The sequence below is a fragment of the Giraffa tippelskirchi genome, chromosome 5, assembly GCF_054371585.1.
Source record: "Giraffa tippelskirchi isolate mGirTip1 chromosome 5, T2T-mGirTip1v1.2.pri, whole genome shotgun sequence".
Taxonomy (NCBI): Eukaryota; Metazoa; Chordata; class Mammalia; order Artiodactyla; family Giraffidae; genus Giraffa; species Giraffa tippelskirchi.
In genome coordinates, this window is record NC_137279.1 from 23,272,021 (window position 1) to 23,290,551 (window position 18,531).

General features: G+C 46.5%; 1 protein-coding gene and 1 long non-coding RNA gene across 2 annotated transcripts in view; one reads left to right on the top strand and one right to left on the bottom strand.

Annotated features, from left to right (window-relative positions):
- LOC145507478 (uncharacterized) overlaps positions 1–18,531 on the bottom strand; it is a 301,802-nt gene that overhangs the window by 87,255 nt on the left and 196,016 nt on the right. The window lies entirely within an intron of this gene.
- On the top strand, positions 548–5,964 carry LOC145507480 (uncharacterized). Its single transcript, XR_014054894.1, has 2 exons — positions 548–616; positions 4,552–5,964. It is a non-coding gene; the product is annotated as an uncharacterized LOC145507480 (long non-coding RNA).

Consider the following 18,531-nt stretch of genomic DNA (forward strand, 5'->3'; position numbering starts at 1 on the left):
CAGATGGGAGCCAAGACAACACATTGGTAAGCCAGAATCTGGTCATAGAGTTTTACCTGCAGATAGAGCACTGACTCTCACAATGAGGAGAATTTCCCACCCCATCGTGTCTGCACTAGACTGGGGAGGGTCTCCCTTACCACAGCCCCTGTTGCAGGGGCAGAGCCTATGTGGGAGGATCTCCAGCAAGGAGCAGGCATATGAGAGCACATGTTCTCTGCAGGCAGGCCAGCTCCCCCCAAAAAGCGAAAAGCAAGAAGCTGGGCTACACATGTCTGTTTTCTCCTTCCAAACACTCAGCATCCAGCTAGGTCACCAGTGAGTAAGGGGCTAAGGATTAGACAGAAGTGTTCCAGCCAGTAGAGCTGCCCCCACATGGAAGGAAACATTAGAAGAGGGACTCAGTATTCCCCATAATAAATAATGCCTATGTCACAGGGTCATTGTGAGGAAAGTGCTATAGCATTTGTGATACCACATGGTACATCACAGTTCAGTTACAAGGAGCATCATGTTATCCCACAGTTTCACAACCTGGTAACCCATCAGAATGGGCTAATGATCTGTTACAAAATGTAGATTCTTGGATCTCACCCTAGAGGACCAGATTCAACAGGTATAATGTGGGGCTTGGGAGTCACAAACCTGGAATCCTGACAGCACATAAGTAAGAAAAGCTTTCAGTCACTTAGGCAGGACTCTACCTAAACCAGAGACAATAAGTATAGGCAAGACCCTTTTGGTTATGGGTTACAGAAACCAACTTGAGCTGGCTTACCCAGAAGAGGGAATGTGTCTCAGGACCATGGTGTCTTATTGAACTCAAGAGAAAAAGGCCCCAGGAACTAGACACCTTCAGACACCTGGTAGTGCTCTCTCCTCCTCCCTCATTTCTGCTTCCGTCTATGACAAATGCCATCTTCTCTCTGTGTTTGCACGTATGTATGAGATGAGCAGAAGACAGACTCTCTACAACTCTTCAAAGTTCTTTGTCCCTGGACACTGCAGACCAATTGGCTCTCTTTTAGTCCCAGTGCTAAATCCCTAGGAGAGAGAATCTGACTGATTCAAGTGAGGTCAGCTACCCCCACTGGGTACAGCAGCTTGAAGTCATAGGGTCCACCTCTCCATTTTTGTAGGGATACTTTGGAGGGAGGGCAATTCTCAGGCAGAAGAAGTCATTGCAAGCTTGGTAGATACCCAACAGAATCTACAGAAAGCTGCTATCCCATGTCTTTACTTTTCTTTATTTGCAGTCCTTCAATAATCCCTCCCTCCAAATACTGGGTTAGTCAAAAGGTTTGTTCACTTTTTCCATAAGATCTTACAGGAAAAATCTGAACAAACTTTTTGGTCAACCCAATAAAAAAAATGGAAAACCTTGTGACTTTGGGTGTTTGATATTTTTTTAATACTACTTTGAATTTATATTTAGAGTCAACCTCACTGAAATATCGGTACTAGTAAAATCCACCAGGGCTTCACTGGTGGCTCAGATGGTAAAGAATCTCTGCCTGCAATGCAAGAGACCCAGGTTCGATCCCTGGGTTGGAAAGATCCCCTGGAGAAGGGAATGGCTACCCATTCCAGTATTCTTGCCTGGAGAATTCATGGACAGAGGAGCCTAGTGGGCTACAGTCCATGGGGTTACAAAGAGTCAGACTTGACAGAGTGACTAACACCTTCACTTCCAATGAAATCCTCAGGATGATGATTCCCCTCTTACTGGAAATGGTCAGAGATCTTAACTCCTTTGGAGAGGATGCTTCTCTTCTAAGTGAGTCCACTTCCACAGATAGTTCAGAGCTCTTCCTCAAGTTCCCTTCTGGTGAATAGGGTTCTTCTCCCAGAAGACCTTTTCTAGGAGTGACTGCCAGATCCACTTATTTGTCATTATTGCCTATGAACATGTCTACCTACCAGAACACAAAATCTTCAGTGTCATGATTTCATCTTCTTTATCCTCTATCTATAGAGCCTATTACAGCACCTGGCTCAGAGTTACTACTCAATATGTCTTTATTGACTTTAGGAATGAATGAGAGTCATCATTCTTCAAAGAGTGATATAAAAATATCATGCTTAAAGAGATATCAACATATACCAGGAAATGATGCCAGGAGACAGCTCCAAAAGTCAGGTTTGCTGTGCTGTTCTGGGAGGAGAGTTCATGATCACATCAGTGGGGGTTTTGAGGAAGGAAAGGGAAACTGTCACAGAATTATGTGAGAAGCAGGCCCAGGAGTCAGGGCTGGTGGCCCCACTGTTCACAAAGTAAGTTCTCCCCCAGTCCTCCTTTCCCTTAGGAGAAAGGCACCTTCTTTTCCTTCTAAGGGCATGGCCTTCCTGCTCTGTGTCAGTGTATTCAAATCCATACCCTTCACTCCAAGATGTGCTTGAGTCATGAGAACAAGAAGTGTTACTTCTCAGAAGTGCCACCTGGCAGCTGTTGTATGGTCATCACAAGGAGGAGGGCGTAGGTACCCCTCGTGAATGTTTACTTTAATTGCAGTTTAAAAAATTCTTAGACTTCAGATCCATCATTCTGCTATGAAATCAATATTACAGGCTTCAAATATCTATGTCATGCCAGTGTAGTTTATTCAAAAAATGTGTTTTCCTACATGTTCTAACTTCTAAAGTAATTTTAAAAAATAGCTTTAGCATGACATACATGAAAACGAAATGTAATGAAATGGCATTTTATGAATTTAAATTGAAGCAAATATTTGTCATGCTTTATTTAAATTAATTTTCTCTGCATGCTCTGTTTTGAGAGCAGGCGATATTTGCCACATCATATGTGTACTGTCCTGGGCTCTGAGACTTGTTGGTGAAGAAACAGAAGTTGTGGGACCCAAGGGGGCCCAATTCTAAGGGTCCCACAGGCCCACACTCTGGTTCCACTGGCACTAAAAATTGGCTGGGTTTGGGTAGGAAGTTGTTTTAACAAAACTCTCATGTTCATGCTTTAATTTTTTTTAAAGACTTACTTATTTGATTTATTTTCTCTTTTGGCTGTGGTGGGTCTTTGCTGCTGTGTGCGGGCTCTCTCTAGTTGTGGCAGGCTGGGGTTACTCTTTGTCACAGTGCACAGGCTTCTCACTGTGGTGGCTTCTCTTGTTGTAGAGCACAGGCTCTAAGCACACAGGCTCAGTAGTTGTGGCACTTGGGCTTAGTTGCTCAGCAGCATGGAGAAGGCAATGGCACCCCACTCCAATACTCTTGCCTGGAAAATCCCATGGAGGAAGGAGCCTGGTGGGCTATAGTCCATGGGGTCGCTAAGAGTCGGACACGACTGAGCGACTTCACTTTCACTTTTCCCTTTCATGCATTGGAGAAGGAAATGGCAACCCACTCCAGTGTTCTTGCCTGGAGAATCCCAGGGACGGGGGAGCCTGCTGGGCTGCCGTCTATGGGGTCGCACAGAGTCGGACACGACTAAAGCGACTTAGCAGCAGCAGCTCAGCAGCATGCAAGATCTTCCCAGACCAGGAATCGAACCAGCATCCCCCGCATTGCAAGGCAGATTCTTAACCACTGGACCACCGGGGGAGCTCATACATTTGCTCTTGCAAAGCAAGAGTGAGATATTCACCTCCACCCTGGTGACATTTTTGCCCATAGAAAGTTACTTTTAGTAATCCTAAATCAGCCTCAAAGTTCATTCTATATAAATTCTAAGCTGAACAATTTTTTGAGTGCATTGTAAACACCATCCCTTCCTAAACTTTCGAGAAAAACAGTCTTCTAGTTCTCAGAGGCTAATACTAACAGTTCAGAGGGGAAACTCAGTCACAGATATATTTATTAAGTTACTATCTGGCCATTGATGAAAAAGCATGGCAACCCCTAGATTTATAGAATAAATGACTTGGAATGACCAAATAATATTAGTTTTAATTTGGAGTCCTAGATACTAAACCAATTTCCTCTTTTTACAGCTTCCTGGATCAGTAATTTGTAGATCCAATTAAGAGTTTCCCATCAGTTTATAGTTATAGAAACTGTATGTGACTACAGTTATTGTTTGCTTTCTATGATCACTAACCTGGCACAATGACCTCTATGCCAGAATGGGGACTTGGTGATGTGGATGACCACCATGGGCAGGTCACAGTCATCACAGGACAGATGTTGTGAACTGGTGATTGATTATGGCCAAAAAATAATAATATCTGACTTGCATTTATGGATGATAACTTGTATCTTTTTAGTTTTGTGATAAAGGTCTTCAAAGTTGTTAGGATCAAGTGCATTTTGGAGATGAGGATACAATTTATAGATAAAATAAAGAAAGTGGACTTAGGGGAGAAAAACTAAACACATTTTTGAAAGAAATCTCACACACACGTGCACACACTTCATAGAGCCTGTGTCCCTTATTTGGAAAGCTTTAATTTCATTCACAAGAAAAATTAGAAAATTTAAAAATGCAGTATAAGATGGGCCCTGATCCGGGGATCTCTACATTGAACAAAGCATCCATTCTTTGTCGGTCAGAGCTTTGTCAAGCCAACATTAGACAGGGTGAATTATTTTCTCTTTCAGGTTACTGTTGGGCCAAGTCATTGAATCAACTGGAAAAGATCCCTTTCTAAAGCTCGCCCTCTGTGCCCACCGTTTTATTACTCCCAGAGTCAGTCAGCAGAGGTGAGGCAGTGTGGAGGTACCATGAACAGGCTTTTGAAAACGGGAGTGATGGGGGGTGAAGTTCTTTAAGTGCCCAGGAAACTGTGAAATAACAAAAAGGAGATAAGAGCCAACAAAATCAAGAGGTAGGAGAAAAACTGAAAGCAAAAGAATACAGTGGATTACATTTTTCTCAAAGATAACCTGGGAACAGGATTTATCGTCCAAAGACCATTTCCTCTTCCATCCAGGAATTAAAAAAGTGAAAAGGATCAGTTCTACAGCAAAGTTCAGCTTAAGTAAACTTACTAGGTAATTGAAAAAAGCTTTCAGGTGTTTGGTTAACTTTTTTTTTTTTCTTTACTGTTGTCAAATAAAAACGGTACTAGTAGAAGAAAAAATCATAGTTCCTATGCAAGGTCAAAGAAAACTAGATGTCAGGGAACAGAAATAACTGCTCCAACGAGTAATGGCTCCTGCCTTTTCAACAGAAAACAAGAAAAACTCTATGAAGTTAGTTCAATAAATACTCTGTGAAAAGTGCCTATTTACTTTAAAAGATACAGTCCCTACCTTTAAAAAATCTGTAATCTACTTCTGGACTGACTCATGTCATTAGGAAATAATATAAGATGATTTCTCCTCCAGCATTCACCAAAATGATGCTGTAGGAATTAGAAGGGAGAGATACGAGGGAGCAGTTTGGAACACGTAAACACTGTTAATTATCTATTGCTGATAACAGATGACCCCCAATGTAGGGACTGAACACAAGAATCATTTACTGCCTCATAGTTGCTGAGGGTCTGGAATCTGGAATCAGCTTAGTTCCTTGGTTTACATTCAGGGTCTCTTGTGAGGTTGCAGTCGAGGTTTCAGCTTTGGCGGCAGTCAGCTCAAGGTCTCACTGGAGGAGGATGTGCTTCCACGTTTACCATGTGGTCAGCAGAAGTCATGTGGACCTCTCCACGGGGTGCTTTCCAACATGGCAGCTGGCTTCTGCCAGAGATAGCAACATGAGAGACAGAGCAAGAGAGAGAGAGAGAGAAAGCCCCAAGACAAAAGCCACAGACTTTTTATGACCTAACCTTGGAGGCGACACACCATCACTACTGCCATATTCTGTTTGTTACAAGTGAGTCAAGAAATCCAGCGCATACTCCAGGGGAGGGAATTACCCAAGGGTGTGAACACCAGGAGGCAACATCACAGGGGGCCGCCCAAGGGCGTTCCACTACAGTAAGCAAAGGTGTTGAACTCTAGGTTTCAGTAAACCACAACTAGAGGGCCTGCCACAAACTTTTGTAAATAAAGTTTTATTGGCCCACAGCATACCCATTTGTTTACCTACGGTCTCTGGCTGCGTTTGTGCCAACAACTGCAGAGTTGAGTCATTGGGACAAAGACCCTATAGTCTGCAGGCTTAAAGTATTCACTCTCTGAACCTTTACAGAAAAGTTTTGCAGAGCCCTGCTCTAGATGAGTACTTTGCAAAATGTATGTGCCTATGAATCATCACAGGGCTTCCCTAACGGTTCAGGCAGTAAAGAATCTGCCTGCAATTCAGGAGACCTAGGTTTGACCCCTGGGTTGGGAAGATCCCTTGGAGAAGGGCATGACAACCCATTCCAGTATTGCCTGGAGAATTCTGTGGACAGAGGAGCCTGGAGGGCTACAGTCTATGGGGTCGCAAAGAGTCGGACACAACTGAGTGACTAATACACACATGAATCATCAGGAGATCTTGTTAAAATGTGGTTTCTGATTCAAAATGTGGTTTCTGAGTGGGGCTTGGGGTTCTATATTTCTAACAAGCTCCCAGGCGATGCTGATGCTAACCACAGAGCACACTTTGTATAGCAAAGCTTATGAACCTTGAGAGATGAGAAGATTTTGGGTAGGTAGGAGGACCTTCCAACTAGGGGGAAATGGCATGAGAAAAGATGAGAAAGGAAAAAGGCATGACTTTGGGGATACGAATAAGCTTGGGCTATCTGGAACAGAGCCATATATTCCCTGTGAAGAGAATGTAAAGAGAGCAACGCTTAGCCTTGAGGCAATGGAGAAAACAATATAGTTTTAGCTCTTCTTATTTCAAGATACAGAATCTTTTATTTAAAATAAAGGATCAGACTGTAATCAATTGTTTATCCAACAAAAACACCAGAGCTGAAAAAGAAAAAGAAATCTACATGGACATTTGTTGATCACCCACTTTGCGTCACTGATATGCTAGGTGCTGGGGATACAAAATGAACAGACGGTCCCTCCTTATCACTCAGGCTGATGATGGAGAGACAGGCAGACACATTAGAGGTGACACACTGTGATATGTATTTTAATAGAGGTACAGACCTAGTACTACAGGAAAACAAAGATAAGGAATTGGGTCTTGAAGGATGCATAGGAGTTCATTATGCTGGGTAGATGGAGAAAACATTTGAGATTAAGGAACAGTATAGAGACAAGAAAGGGCATAGACTAGGTAGAGGTTGTACGGGCCTGAGGCATGGGATGTGTATAAGTGGAGGACAAAAGGGGCCCAAAAGGGGAAAAGGTAGGGGCCAGACATGAGCCTGGACAGACAGGCAGAGAAAGACTGTCAATGACCTCAGATTCTGTAGGAAGACTCTCAGATTCCATTAGGTGCTGATGTACAATAACTCGCCTAGCCTTCCTGGCACATAGAAGTGCTCAGATACCACCAGCTGTGGCTCTGTTTTAGAAAGTCTGGTGGCAGTGTGGAGGACGTCATATCTGAGAAAACAGAAAGAATGAGGATCACCATTCATCTGGCCTACAGGTGAATTAAATTTCAGAATCCTTGAAAGCAGGATTCCCAGGCAACCCACGGAAGCTCCTGTGACACTTGGACACAAGGACATCAGCCTAGCATGTCCATCCTCGTTGGCTTGTATTCCCACACACCAGCCCTACCCTCTCTCAATAGGGCACCCCTGCCACTGCAGAGGAGGCTACTGCTCAGCTAACGTGGCTGTCCTTGTCCACGGAGCTCTGGGGAGGTCTTTGCAGGCACAGAGTAGTGGATCCACATGGAGACTTTACATTCATCCCATTCAGACTTGGTTCCAACCCCATTAGTACCATGAGGGTCCTATGGGCTACACATACCCCATCTTGGACACATACACCCCTGATGAGCTGTGATGATTTGCTGACTTGTCTGTCTCCTTCTCAGGCAGGTCCATCTTTCCTTAAGCTTCCCAAGGTCAGAGACTGTGTCTCATTCATTATTGCACCTTTGGCACCTAACCCAGTCCTGAGTAGAGTGGGCTACTGGAAAATCTGCATCAAATGAGCAAGTGAATGACAATGGGGCTGATGATATTTCCTAGCTCATTGCTTGTCATGAGGATTGCTTTGGTTTGCCAGGGCTGCCATAACAAGTGACCACACCTTGGGTGGCTTGAATTCTAGAACTCTATTTCCTCACATTTGGAAAGCTGGAGGTCCAAGATCAAGGTGTTGGCAGGGCTGGTGTCCTCAGAGGCCTCTCTCCTTGGCTTGCAGACAGCCACATTCTCACTGCCTCTTACGGTCTTCTCTATGTCCACGTGCACTCCTAGTGTCTCGTGTGCATCCTTATCTCCTTTCCTTATAAGGACACCAGTCAGATTGGATTAGGATCCACCCCAATGGCCTCATTTTAACTTAGTCAGAGAAGACAATGGCATCCCACTCCATTACTCTTGCCTGGCAAATTCCATGGACGGAGGAGCCTGGTAGGCTGCAGTCCATGGGGTCGCGAAGAGTCAGACATGACTGAGTGACTCCACTTTCACTTTTCACTTTCATACGTTGAAGAAAGAAGTGGCAACCCACTCCAGTGTTCTTGCCTGGAGAATCCCAGGGACGGGGAAGCCTGGTGGGCTTCCGTCTATGGGGTCGCAGAGAGTTGGACACGGCTGAAGCGACTTAGCAGCAGCAGCAGCAGCTCTTTAATGGCCAATTCTCCAAATACAGTCATATTCAGAGGTAATGGGGCTTAGGGCTTCAACCTACAAATTTGAAGGTGAGGACACAATTCAGTCCATACCAGGATTAAATGAGCTAATACGAGTAGTTAGAATGTTGCCTAGAATAGAATGCCACCAAAGTGCTCAGGGTCACCATCTATGGTTTGGAAGGAACATGGAGAAAACAAAGTGTTGGTTTCTGAACCAATATTACAGATGGACACTCTAGACTCAGCTCCTTTTTAAAAGTTTTTGGAGTTTTGAGGCTTGTTCAGAAAGCCAGAAGGAGAGTTTTATCACTCAGGAAAGCCTGGCCGCAGTAAGCACGGCCTCCATCCCATCTCACCAGGAGCTGGTTATCTCACCCATCATTCACAGAATACATTTCATCCGTTGTTTCTTAACATGCTCTCCACAACAATCCTATTAGGCAGAAATTGGAATTTTTACAGATGGGAAAAACTGGGTCCAGAGAAGTTAAGTAACTCACTTAAACTCACACAGCCCATTAATGGCAGAGCCCGATTCAAACCCAGGCGTTTTCACCACAGCACACTGCCCATCCTGGTGTGGATGTCCCCTTTACTGTATCTAAATTTCTGCAGCAGCCCAAGAATGCCCTGACACCTCTTTGCATTTGAGACCACTCAGCTGCCTCTCAGTCAGTCCTTCCTCCTGCCTGGAGACACCGGAGGTAACACAGCAGGCAAGAGTTCTGGAGTGGGGAGACTCCTCTGTGACAGGGAGCAAGGATCCATCCCATCAGCCAGACGTGCAGCTGACTGCCAAGCAGAGGCAGCGAGGGAACGCGAGGTGTGGTGGGGATGGCGGGGCAGTGGGGCCGGGTTGGCGGTGACACTGGTATTAGTCAGCGGGGGCCCCTGAAACAGAACACCACACTCTCCGCGGCTTCAACACAGAGATTCATCTTCTCACTGTCCTGCAGGCTGGAGCTACAAGATCGAGATGTCAGCAGGGTCGATTCTTTCTGAGGAGTCGGAGGAAAGGGTCTGCTCCAGGCCTCTCTCCTCAGCCTACAGACAGCCATTTTCTCCCTGGGTCTTCATACTGTCTTCCTTTGTACACGTCTGTGTCCTAATCTCTTCTTCGTATAAGGACACCAGCCATATTGGATTAGGGCCCAGCCCCTGACCTCGTTTTAATTTCCTCATTTGGCTTCTCCAATGGATCAGCAGTAAAGAATCTGGCTGCCATGCAGGAGATGCGGGTTTGATCCCTGAGTTGGGATGATCTCCTGGAGGAGGGCATGGCAACCCACTCCAGTATTCTTGCCTGAAGAATTCCATGGACAGTGGAGCCTGGCTGGCAATGGTCCATGGGGTTGCAAAGAGTTGGACATGACTGAAGTGACTGAGCATGCACCCTGACCTCGTCTTAATTTAGTCATTTCTTTGAAGACCTTATCTCCAACAACTGTCACATACTGAGGTGCCGGGCTGTGAACTTCAATGCACCCCCTCCATATGAACTCCTGGAAGGACACAGGTCAGTCCCCACAACCCTGACAGCTTCAGAGAAGCTTGAAAACTCCCCTGACAGAAGCTTCTCCTTTCTGAGGGGTGGGAGTCTCCAGGTCTGGCTCACTTGACCTGGTTGGAGGGAGTAGGGCCTGACCCCACAGGACCTGGGGGTCCACTGTCTGGGTCCACGCTGCACTCTCTAGATCCTGAACAGACTTGCAGACCAGCAGCCAAGGCCAAAGCCAGTGCTCAAACTCAGAGTGAGGAGTGAGTGAGCACTGGAGTCACAGCAGAGGGGCCAGCAGATAGGATCAGGGGCTGCAAGACGGTGGCAGCTATATGCAATGTTGATTCCGGTGAGCTGTGTTCACTGCAGACCTGAGCTGGGTCCACTTGGTTGAACTAGTTATCCACTCTCTTGAAGCTTCAGTGCCTGCATCTATAAAACAGGTATCAGCAGCACCCACTTTAGTAATGGAAGAGATAAAGAGGTAACGCATGTACAGTATCTAGCACAAGGCCTGTTAAAGGGCCAGTTATGCAACACTGGTCAAATGAAAAGTGACAGTCATAATCACAATAACAATAATATGAGATGTTAAAGACACCTGTTGAATCACCAATCCAAGGGAGATTTTTCCCCCCAGCAAGTGACACCCCCTTCAAACCCCAAAGTCTTCCAGGACCAGCCTCACCCTGGGAAAAGCAGTCATGAAGGTTTAAAGAGTTGCTGGGCATCAGCCCTCTCAGTACATCCTACCTCTGGCCCATCACAGCATTGGCCATTAGGGCTACACCTTAGGATAAGGCTGTTTTGAAACTAGAAGCCCCTTGTCAACTTGGCACTCTGACACATCATCCAGAAGGGCACTCTGCACGGGCCCAATTCTACCTGGTTCCAATTTCCAGTACGCCTTTCATCATGCATGAGACTATAGCAAATGGCAGGCATCGCTAAAAATTTCTGCCTCCTCCTTCCTTCTCGTCTCCTCCCTCCTCCTAGGATCTGTTACAGGAATTTTATTCCCCTTAATTTGCTCTCTGCAAATTGCTCGGCTTGAAGACTCTTATTCCAGGGCTCTGTGAACGGAGCATCATGAGACCTCGGCCCACTCGCTCTGCATGCTGGCAGGCGTTCCACTGGAGGAGAGCTGCCCTCGCAGGAGGGAAGCCAGGGCATGCCTGCCCCGGGCCCACACGTACCCCGAGAGACACATGGCATGGCTCCTCGTCTGTACAGGGATTTACAGTTTCCAGAACACAGTCATCCCTGTCAGCTCATTTACATAAATACCACAGAAGAAGACAGAATATCTTTCATCTGTACAGCTCTTTTTCCATTTACCAAGTGCTCTCATATATATTACCTAATTTATAGATAATGTATGGTAATATAATACTCTAGGAATATATTGACTCCTTCCATACAAACAGAGCTATTACGATCCATTATAGGGAAAGAGCATGGGCGGGCCAGTTCCTTACACACTGAGTGCTGTAGGCATAAGCCCTGTGCTTGGTTGGGATCCATCCTTGTGGCCCATACTGTTGGAAGGCAGCCTGCTGATGCCCCTTGAGCTGTCTCTTCTCCTCTTGGAGAGCCATCCATTTCTTCAGCCATGGGCCCAGTGTCTCTGTCCAGGGCTCTGGTCTCCCAGTCATCCTGAGCAAAATGACTGAGCCTGCTTATAAGGGCCCCGTGTCCACTCGTGCACAGCTGTGGTGGGGCACCCTGCTCTCTCTAACCCTCTCAGGCGGTCACTCTACCCCATGGATCTGAAGTGGGATGACTCATCCAGTAAGTAGGTCCAGTAGGTCCAATAAATCCTGTAGCCTCAGTAATCTTCATCAAGGGCATCATTGATCATGTCTTCCATTCCCCTCTTTTACCCTTTGCCACCCTCAACTCTTCCAAGTCTTTGCCAGCATTTGTTATCTCCTGTCTTTTTGGTAACAGCAGTTCTAAAAGATGTGAGGTGATACCTCATCATGCTTTTGATTTTGTTTCCGTAATGATCGGTGATGCAGAACACCTGTCATGCTAACTCTCATCTGTGGCTTTGGGCTTCCCTGGTAGCTCACCTGGTAAAGAATCTGCCTGCAATGCAGGAGACCCTGGTTCAACTCCTGGGTGGGGAAGATTCCCTGCAGAAAGGATAGGCTACCCACTCCAGTATTCTTGGGCTTCCCTGGTGGCTCAGATGGTAAAGAATCCGCCTGCAATGTGAAAGACCTGGGTTTGATCCCTGGGTCAGGAAGATCCCTTGGAGAACGGCATGGCAACCCACTCCATTATTCTTGCCTGGAGAATCTCCATGAACAGAGGAGCCTGGCAGGCTACAGTCCATAGGGGTTGCAAAGAGTCGGACACAACTGAGAGACTAAGCACAGCACATCTGTGGCTTTAGGTTAGTCTTCCCAAAAAAGTCTCTGAACCAGGGAGTAAATTGACTAGGAATAAGGGCGGGGAAGTTGCATGGGGAAGGTTCACCAGGGAGAATTCTTGGGAAGTAGATCTAGCAGGGGGTGAGGAAGATAGGCTTGAGCAGTGGGAGCAGGTGACCGACAATGTGGTTCTAACTGAGACCTCAGTCAACCCTCATGGGAGCTCTGAAGCTGGGGTGACTCCTGAGAGTTGTCCCAAGTTGAGGCCAGGCCTTTTTAGTCCTGCAGAAGTCTAACAGGATCCCTTGGGTATGGAAGTTCCCCGGGGCTCAGGGAAATTCTTGATGAGGGACACAAGTGTGAGCCTTCAGCAACCAATACTCCCAGTGTGGGAGTTCAATGTGTCTGCCCTGAAGAGGGATATCTGAACAGGGCATCCCAGAATTCCCTATACCAGCAGTTCCCAGTGTGCATTGCACCAGAGGGTGGGGACATTGAAGGCCACTTTGGAACCCTGCCTGGTACACTGGAACACAAGCCATCTCCAGCCTGCCTGGCCCTGCTTTTCTTCCTTGCCCATCAGGACTGGACACCTATTTCTTTGCCAAGACCTCATTTAACTGGCAGCACAACTGCTAAAAGGGGAAAGCAAGGCAAAGGGCTAGACAGCCTTCTGTCCCATGCCTCTTCTGTCCAACTCCTTTGAACAGGGCGACTCCCCTTCTGCGCCATGGTCTTAATCAGGCTTTTCTAGGCCATGCTGCCTTCCTTGCCCTGCTGTCTCTCTGCATGGAACCCTCTTTTCCTAATTTATTTTCAGCCCTGAAGCTGATCTCAGAGGCAGCATCTGGTTCTGGTTTTAAAACAAACTCTGGCAGAGAAGCATAGAAGTCAAATGCGTGCTTGTCCCCAAGGTCACCCGGCAACAGCACAGCCTTGGTTCTCTCCTGCCTCCTCCCAGAATCCTTTGTTGTCAACACACAACTTCAATTCATCTGGGTCTATTACAGGTTCCTGGGCTTATGGAATCTACAGCTAGGTCAGGGCCACTGGGCTTCGGAGGCCCTCTCAACCCCAGATCAACTCAGAAATTCTACATCCATCTCAAGAAAACAGAAACAGAAAAGGAGAAAGTGACTTGTGAGGCTTGAGCTCTACTTTTCAGCTGTCTCTCTGGCAAGTGAAAAACCTGCCTGCAACTCCTTGGGCTCAACATTCCATGTCCAGAAACCCAAGTGACTGGTGTGTCTCAAAAACTAAACTGCCCCCCCCCCCAATCCTCAAGGAAGTATTGATTCCTTCATGTTGCCCCCATGTTGAGAACCCAGCCTTTGAGCTCTACCAGGGCTGTTGTTCTGACTTTGCTGTTGTTCCCATTTGGTTCAAGTCTCAGTAAGATTGAGGCTATCATGGAGCAAACATCATCACCATGTAGGGGGCAGGAGAGAAACGTGGTGAGTCATTTGTGCAGTCAAACCTCTCTGCAGATGGTAGAAAAGGCTCTGGTTGCCTCATGGTGACCATGACCATAGGTATTATGTATTTTCTGGGATGCTTTCATTTTCAGCCATTCTTTTGTGTTGTACCATAATTTGTGTTTGTCAAACCAATTTAACCTTAGTTCTAAAAATATGGTCACAGGGACTTCTCTGGTAGTCCAGTGGCTAAGACTCTGTGCTCCCAGGGCAGGGGGCCCAGGTTTGATCCCTGATCAGGGAACTAGATCCTACATGCCACAACTAAGAATTCACATGCTATAAAAAAAATAAATAAAAAAAGTTTCCCATATGCTGCACCTAAGACCTGGTACAGCCAAAAATAAATACATACTTTTAAAAAATAAATAAAAATATGGTCACAGAAGCTTTGTAGTAAATTGACTGGGGGTAAGGGTGGAGAGTGGAAGTGAGAGGTGGGAAGTAAGATAGGCATGCTTACAAAAAAAATGTGGGTTCCTCCTTCACCCTAGCTCCACATCTTTATGCCCCCACTTGCAAAGGACTCTGAGGGCACATTAACCAGGACACTGAAGCCGTCTGACGGAGGAAGAGGAAACACTTGGATTAACCAGTTGTGGGGGAGAGGGATTAGTTGACTAACTTATTTCTCCCCAGAAGAGCCTAGCATGGAGGAAGCCCCTCAGAGCACAGGCCATGGGGATGTAAGCAAAGCCAAACATGCCAGCTGAGACTAGGGCTGGGCTTGAGGGTTCCCAGAGGGAGGGTATGAAGGGAGGCAAACTGGGACATCAAATACAAAACAGACTAGGTTTTAACATCAGCTAGGGGAACAGTGACTTAGCAGCAGTAGCAGCAGCAGCAGCGGAACAGGAGAAACACAGGAGACAGGCCAGGGATCAGGGAGACGATGGGTCAACATCACCCCTTCAGCTTCCATGGTCCCGCCAGGGACAGCACGCCTCCACCAACCTGCATTGACAAGTATAGCTCTCAGAGGTATGCCAGACCCCTATTAACCACCCCAAAAGGTCGGTTATTGTTACCGTAATTATTATTACTACTCACGAGACATGCTTTTCTTTGCTATTTTTAATTGGAGGGGAGGACAATGTCATTTCCCATTTCTACTCCAGTGAAATATTTTTCTACCTCTTCTGTATATATTTGGAAAGGAAAAGTCAGCCCCCCCCCAAATGAACCAAAAATACAGAAATGAAACCTGTGCTTGGAGAGATCCTACACAGTCCAAACCTCCAAGGAGCCAGAGTCCTAGGGATGGGCCTAGCAGAATATTGGCTCTTTGTTCCTGGTTTGTGTTTCCTCTGCTGTTGTTCTTCTTTTCAGTTATGATCAAATGACCTTGTTGTATAAAGTGTGGCTCAAATAGAGCAATGGAAGGTTGGGCAAACAGAGTTTAATGCTGTAATCAAATGCAACCTATGACCACGTTCTTACAGCCCATATTATTGATAGATGCTGCTGCTCAGAGTTATAGGTGCTGCATGATCACTGGTTTCACCAGATAGGCAGTGAACTTAGGTTACTACTCAGAGGATGACTTGATGTAACTGGGATTTCAATCCCTTCCTCCCACACTCTGCTGGCCCACCAGCATCTATACATTCCCTCCATGGTGATTTCTCTGAGACCATCTCCCTTCACTGCCTACATGCAAATGAGGACATGCAACTTCTCTGCCTTAATGAGGGAGAAAAACTTAAGAAGGACTGAATAGGATACATAAGTCAAGGTGACATGAGCTGATGAAACAGACACCCCACAATAGAAGTCTATTTCATACTCTCTTAGCAGCCAATTCCTCATCAGGGGAAAGTTTTCCTCCTCGGGTGACAGGATCCTTCATCTCACCACTCCATCATCCCTTGGTTCTCAGGGTTCTCTGGACCCAGAGAGAGAAGACAGGGGAAAGACATACCTATCCACCCTCTTAGGCCTGGAAGCAACACACGTGACTCAGGCTCATATCCCATCATTGAGAACTCGTCACGGATGAGGGAGAAGGAAAGGCAGCTGCTCCTCACAAGAGTTGTATACGTTTTTGGTGGGTAGTTGGCATCTCTGTTGGGCTTCCCAGGTGGCGCTAGTGGTAAAGAACCTCCTGCCAATGCAGGAGGCATAAGAAATGCGGGTTCGATCCCTGGGTCAGGAAGATCCCCTGGAGGAGGGCGTGACAACCCACTCTAGTATTCTTGCCTGGAGAATCCCCATGGACAGAGGAGCCTGGGGATCCAGAGACCATAGGGGTCACAAAGAGTCGGACACGACTGAAGTGACTTAGGATGCATGTGTGGCATCTCTTTTACAAAGCATTTGGCAGGACTCAAGCAGGACCTGTCTGGTTTAAGCACTAGTGATTATTCCCTGACACAAGCACTGAGGATTCAGAGGGATGAGCTAACAGTACTGACCAGGAACTTGGGCAGAGAACATACGTGAGTTCCAGAAGCATGTATTCTTACTCTTACATAAAGTGGAAGTCTGTTCCTCCATAAGACACGCCCCCTCCTACCCATCAGCAGCAACACCCTGAGGAAGCTGGATCCAGGTTTGGAACTTCAGTCTATGCTTATTTGATCGTCCTTTACAGCAAAACCTTGCTAAGCAGATATTGGTTTATCCGCAAGAACGCACAATTGGAAGCAATTGTTCCCCAGCTAACTGGATACCCTGTCATGCTCCAGTGGAAACATCAGATTATCTGAACTAGTTAATTCAAAATCCATTCTTCCTGGTCCCTTGCCTTTCAAATTAAAGACATTTGATGAAACTGATGGTGAGAGAGAGGGTGAGCCAGCAAGCGGAGGAATCTATGGTTCCGGGAGTTAGTGCCTTCAGCTCCCACAGGCCTGAAATGAGGTGAGGCAGAGGGAGAGGAGATGGAGGGCTGGCTGTCAAGTGTGTGGCCTGAAAATTTGACTTTAACCACTATTTTTTTCCCCTGAAGTTCTCTTGAAAGGAACCAAGGAGGAAAAGGAGAAAGCCTAGGCAGTGTGTAATTAGGGTCACAATTATGAAGTTGAGGGGAGGGAAGTCCTTCCTGTGGACTTGACTCTACTAGAGTTTCCCGCCTAAAACCCTGAGCTTGATCAAGCTTGACCTGAAGTCCAAGAACTCTGCGAGGCAGCAGATTCTGTGGTTCCATTGCATACCAGTGCGATAAATGCAGGCAGTTTACTTAGCCCCTCCGTGCCTCAGTTTCCTTACATTTTAATGTCAGATAGTAACTTCCTGAAGGGACGTGGTAAGGATTAAATACATTACCCTTTATAAGATGTTTAGAGTGGCACCTAGAACACAGTAAGCCCTGTCAGATGTGAATAAAATTTAAAAGCTTGGTGGAAACCTCTGTTCCCCTCTTAAATAGGAGACCTTGAGCCCCTTTGTTTAAACCCTGAGCCTCTGTTTCTTGTTGGTAAAACGAGGCTCGTTTCATGGCCTCACAGAAGCATCTCACAGGTGGTGAGATTAGCTGAGATGGTGCATGTGGACGTGCTTGACGGGCGCCTGGCACAGAACTGGCAGTTAATAAATGCTAAGTGCTACCTCGGGCTGAGTGTTTAAAGTATTCCCAGATCCCAGCAAGACAGAACATGAGAGACGTCAGTAAACAGTGCCAGGGAAGCTCCTGCATACGGCAGCCCCAAGTCACCAAGAAGAGTGTGCCAGCCAGCTCTTTAATTTTTCCTTATTTCACAGAATAAGGAGCCATGTGCATGCTGAGCTCCCACCCAGGTTATTAGAGAGACATACGCAGCACATCCACACAGATTGGCAGGGTGGGAAAACAAGGAAAAGTGAGGGAATACCTGGTGAAAGGTATTTAAATAAGTGAGATGGATCTGGCTCCAGCAGACTCAGTGGCAAATAGACCAGAGAATTAAAATAGCACAGAGACACAGGAATCTGTGAGTCAGGCACTTACAAAATAAGAGTGATGAGGCTTTCTAGTTTAATAAGAGGAAAAATACAAGAACATGAAGTTCTCCATGTAGAAAAACAATGAAAGGACTTCCTGAAATCAATTCCCAAATGCCTTGAGAGGGTAGGATGTTAGACACCAGCCAGCATCCTATCAATCAACCCTCTACTCTCCCCGAAATATAATCCAGTGTCTCTCTGTGGTACATCGATGGGATCTGGGGAAGTAACACAGGTAACACTCAGGGACTGTAGCTGCTGCTGCTGCTGCTAAGTCGCTTCGGTTGTGTCCAACTCTATGCGACCCCATAGACGGCAGCCCACCGGGCTCCCCCGTCCCTGGGATTCTCCAGGCAAGAATACTGGAGTGGGCTGCCATTTCCTTCTCCAATGCATGAAAGTGAAAAGTGAAAGTGAAGCCGCTCAGTCGTGTCCGACCCCTAGCGACCCCATAGACTGCAGCCTACCAGGCTCCTCCGTCCATGGGATTTTCCAGGCAAGAGTACTGGAGTGGGGTGCCATTGCCTTCTCCACAGGGACTGTAGCAAGATTCCTTAATTCTGTTCCTCTTCCTGAATGTGTTTTTAAAAGGTGGTTTAGGTGTGTGAGGATTAACGTGACTACTACATAAAATGCCTGATGCTGGACGGTTGGCAT